The sequence below is a fragment of the Nicotiana tabacum genome, chromosome 6 (assembly GCF_000715075.1).
Source record: "Nicotiana tabacum cultivar K326 chromosome 6, ASM71507v2, whole genome shotgun sequence".
NCBI classification, from domain to species: domain Eukaryota; kingdom Viridiplantae; phylum Streptophyta; class Magnoliopsida; order Solanales; family Solanaceae; genus Nicotiana; species Nicotiana tabacum.
The window spans coordinates 102,004,571-102,009,950 of record NC_134085.1 but is presented as its reverse complement, the minus strand read 5'-3'; positions in this window follow the sequence as shown (position 1 = coordinate 102,009,950).

The window sequence follows — 5,380 nt, the reverse complement described above, 5'->3', positions numbered from 1 at the left end:
TGTGGGACCACAGGTGCAGCACCGCAGAAGTGGTTTGGGAATCGCAGGTGCGGTCTAAGGTTTGAGTGGAGTTGGTCGCAGATGCAGCCCAAGGACCGCAGAAGCGGACCGCATTTGCGAGTAGTTGGGCGCAGATGCAAGATTTTGGACGTTTAATTAAATATCACAGGTGCGAGTTAATTGCTGCAAAACCGGGACCGCAAGTGCGGTCCCATGACCGCAGAAGCGGTAATCGCTGGGTGGATATAGAAAATTCGAGGGTTTGAGATTTCATAACACAAAAATCGAATTGGAGCTCGGTGGGAAACGATATTTCGAGGGTTTCTGAAGGAGAGTCCTTGGGTAACGATTTCTATCTTGATTTTGATCTTAAACTATAATCAATTGTTGTTTTCCTCTTCTAATTAAGGAATTTGCGGGATAAAAGTTTGAAAATGGGAGAAAAGTTCCCCAATTGAGAATCCGGGTTTTGAGTGAGATTTTGACGTCGGATTTTGATGATTCTTGTTCGAGTGTGGTCGTGAGTGATCGTGTGTTCAGAATTTGTAAATTTTACCCGATTCTGAGGCATGGGCCCAGGGGAGTTTTTGGGGTAATTTTCTTAATTTCGCATGTTAGCTTCGAATTTATTAGTTAAATTAGTTACTTGAAGTTATATTTACATTATGGAATTAAGTTGAATATATTTGGGCCATTTGGAGTCGGGTACTCGTGGCAAGAACGTGATTTCGAGTTGATTTGAGTTGGTTCGATGTAAGTGGCTTGCCTAACCTTGTGGGGGGGGAACTCCCCTTAGAATTGGTATTGTTTTTATATGAGTACCGTGTACGTGAGGTGACGAGTGCATACACGTGCTAATTGTTGAAAATTTTCGTTTTCATTAAGTTAATACCTATGTTTTCTTGTAATTGAGCAATACTTGTACTTGAAGCCTCTTGCTTAGTTTAGGAAAAGCATGCTTATATGATTTGATTGTCTTATCTGCTTTAATTACCTACTTGTACTATGTGCAACATGTTAGAGTAGAAATTCCTGTTTAATTCTCGAATAGAACTGTAAATTCTTCTGAGACTTTTGTGTATTTACTTTGGAACTACGGGACGATATCTCTGGAGATCCCCCTGCATTTTTTCTTTGGAACTACAGATCGGTATTCTGGTAGAACCCCCCGCACATTATGTTTAGGACTACGGGACAACACCTGGTAGATTCCCCGTACTGGATATTTACTTTGGGACTACAGATTGGTATTCTGGGAGTTTCCCCTAAATATTTATGATTCGGACTACGGGATGATATCCCGAAAGATCTTCTGCACATTTATGTTTGGGACTACGGGACGACATCCTGGGAGATCTCCTGTTGCTATCTCTGCGTACTGAGTATATTCTGTCTATGATTTACTCTTTTCAACTGTTAGTATTTTTAATTATACTGTCGTACTTCTTACTATTTTACCTCATTTTATATATATAACCAGTAGGGCCCTGACCTTCCTCGTCACTACTCGACCGAGGTTAGGCTTGACACTTAATGGGTATCGCTGTGGTGTACTCATGCCCTTTCCTGCACATATTTTTTGTGTGCAGATCCAGGTTCTTTGGGTCAGCCATACTATCGGTGAGGCAAGGCGATCTTAATAGACTTTGAGGTATATTTGTCGCACCGCAGACCGAGGAGTCCCTCTCTATTCTCTCTTTTAGCTATAGCCTTCTGTATTTTCCTTTGATTAGATATTCTGGAGTTAGAACACTATGTAGTACCCACAGCTTGTGATTTCATGAAATTCCGGGTTTTATGTGTTGATTCAGCTTGAGAGTGTGTATTTGTATATGCCGAGCGGCATCTTAAACGTTTTTATTATGTTTTATCCGCAGTTTTGGGCTAGTTTTATCTTTCGTTTCTTTTTCCACAAATTGTTAGGCTTACCTAGTTGTAGAGACTAGGTGCCTTCATGACAGTTCAAGGAGGGCGAACTTGGGTCGTGACATGTTGGTATAGAGCTCTAGGTTCATAGGAGTCATGAATCACAAGCCGGTTTATTAGAGTCTCGCGGATCGGTACAGAGATGTCTATTCTTATCTACGAGAGGCTATGTAACTGTTAGGAATATTCCACTTTATTTGATTTCCATGTCGTGCGAGATTTCTGATATCGAAATTCTAAACTTTTGTATTTTATTCTCTCACAGATGGTGAGGACATGTGCTACCGGAGATGACCAGGCACCTACGCCCCCTACTAGAGCCATCAGAGGTCGGGGATGGGGTAGAGGCCGAGGACGTGCACGTGTTGCAGCCAGAGCACCTGCGCGAGCTGCCACCGAGGAGCCACCAACAGCTCCAACTGGAGCCCAGGCATCTGATACGCATACTGCTACTACTATTCCAGCTCTTCAGGAGACTTTTGCATAGTTTGTGAGCATGTACACCACCCTAGCTTAGGCAGGGTTGATTCCCCTTGTTGCAGTCACATCCCAAGTAGGGGGAGGAGCATAGACTCCCGCCGCCCATACTCCTGAGCAATGGGTGCAGGCTGATCAGATCCTAGAGGTTATACCGGTACCGCCTGTAGCCCCAATTCAGCCTGAGGACAGAGCAGCGACTTTCGAGGATGAGCAGCGGAGGCTTGAGAGGTTCAAGAAGTATACACCTCCTGTATTTAGTGGTCTTGCATCAGATGATGCTTTGGGATTTCTGGAGGAGTGCTACTGTATCCTCCGCACTATGGGTATATCAGGGTCGAGTGGTGTTTCTTTCATTGCCTTTCAGCTTCGAGGAGCAGCCTATCAGTGGTGGCGTACCTTTGAGTTGGATAGTCCAGCTGAGGCAGCTTCCCTTACTTGGACTCAGTTTTCAAATATGTTCTTGAGAGAGTTTATCCCGCAGAGCCTCAAAGACGCATGGCGCGTAGAGTTTGAGCATTTATTCTAAGGCACTATGACTGTTTCGAAGTATGTTGTCCATTTCACTAACTTGGCTAGGCATGCACTAGCCGTGGTTTCTACAATTCATGAGAGAGTTCGCCAATTAATTGAGGGGCCCATTCCCAACATCAGGTCTAGCATGGCTCGAGAGTTGGAGATGGATATTTCTTATCAGCAGGTGGTGAGCATTGCTAGGAGGATTGAGGGTATGCATGCTAGGGAGAGAGAGGAGAGGGAGGCCAAGAGGTCTCGAGAGTCGGGCCATTATTCTAGTGCTCGTGCCCCAGCTGCAGGTCGTCGTGGTAGGGGTTATATGAGTTTCCCTTTTCATTCAGCTCTTCCAACAGCCAATGGTATTCCAGCTCCTCCTAGACCTCAGGAGCCTTATTATGAACCTCCAGTATCTAGTGCGCCTCCTATGCGGGGTGCTTTCAATGGTCAGTCCAGCAGACCTGGCTCAAGCCAGTAACAACCGCCACATCCTCCCAAAGCTTGTTTTGAGTGTGGCGACACACGCCATATGGTGAGGGATTGCCCTAGACATAGGAGACGTGCACCTCCATAGACTTCAGCCATATCGTTCTCCACCAGGTTCTCAGGCCATGATTACAGCACTAGTTGCCACCCCGTCTGCTCAGCCAGCTAGAGGTGGAGGTCGGAGAGGCAGAAGTCGCCCTAGAGGGGGAGGCCAAGCCAGATAATATGCCCTTTCTGCCCGTACCGGGGTTGTCGCCTCCAATTATGTCATTACAGATACTGTCCTGGTTTGTCATAGAGATGCAACGATTTTATTCGATCCAGGCTCCACTTCTTCTTATGTATCTTCTTATTTTGCCCCACATTTGGGCGTATCTCAGAATTCTTTGAGTTCCCCTATTTATGTTTCTACTCCTGTGAGAGATTCTCTTGTTGTGGACCATATTTATCGGTCGTGTTTGGTTACTCTTAGTGGTTTTGAGACCAGAGCCGATTATTTATTGCTCAGCATGGTAGATTTTGATGTTATCTTGGGCATGGACTGGTGTTGCCCCATTATGCTATTCTTGATTGTCACGCCAAAATCGTGACGCTGGCTATGCTAGGTGTTCTGCGAGTTGAGTGGAGGGGTAATTTAGATCACACTTCCAGTAGAGTTATTTAATTCCTTAAGGCTCAGCGAATGCTTGATAAGGGATGTGACGCGTATCTGGCCTATTTAAGAGATGTTAGTGTTGATAACCCTATAGTTGATTCAGTCCTAGTAGTACGGGACTTCACTGATGTGTTTCCAGATGACCTTCCTGGTGTGCCGCCCGACAGAGATATTGATTTCGGTATTGATTTGTTGCCGGGAACTTAACCCATTTCTATTCCTCTGTATCGTATGGCACCTCCTGAGTAGAAGGAGTTAAAGGATCAGCTATATGAATTGCTTGATAAGGGTTTTATTCAGCCCAGTGTATCACCTTGGGATGCTCCTATCTTGTTTGTGAAGAAAAAAGATGGTTCTATGCGTATGTGCATTGATTATCGCTAGTTGAACAAAGTTACAATGAAGAACCGGTATCCTTTGCCTCGTATTGATGATCTGTTTGACCAGTTACATGGTGCATGAGTGTTTTCTAAGATTTACTTGCGTTCAGGTTACCATCAGTTGAAGATTCGGGAGCCAATTATCCCAAAGAATGCTTTCAGGACTTGGTATGGTCATTACAAGTTCTTTATTATGCCATTTGGTTTGACCAATGCCCCATCAACTTTCATGCATTTATTGCACAGTGTGTTCCAGCCATATCTTGACTCGTTCGTCATTGTCTTTATTGATGATATTCTGGTATACTCCTAGAGTCGGGAAGATCATGAGCAGCACCTGAGGACAGTTCTTTAGACTTTGAGAGAAAAGAAGTTATATGCAAAGTTCTCAAAATGTGAGTTTTGGTTGGATTCCGTGGCATTCTTGGGTCATGTGGTATCGAGTGAGGGGATAAAGGTAGATCCAAAGAAAGTGGAAGCAGTGCAGAGTTGGCCCAGACCATCCTCAGCTACAGAGATCCACAGTTTTCTTGGCTTAGCGGGTCATTACCGTTGATTCGTTGAGGGATTTTCATCTATTGTAGCACCTATGACCAGGTTGACCCAGAAGGGTGCTCCGTTCCAATTGACGAAAGAGTGTGAGGCGAGCTTCCAGAAGCTCAAGACAGCTTTGACTACAGCCCCAGTTTTGATATTGCCTATAGGTTCGGGGTCCTTATACTGTCTATTATGATGCCTCGAGGATTGGCCTTGGAGCGGTATTGATGCAGGACGGTAGGGTGATTGCCTACGCATCCAGACAATTGAAGGTATATGAGAAGAATTATCATGTCCATGATCTCGAGTTGGTTGCTATTGTTCATGCCTTGAAGATCTGGCGTCATTATTTATACGGTGTTCCTTGTGAGATTTATACAGATCACCGGAGTTTGTAGCATCTATT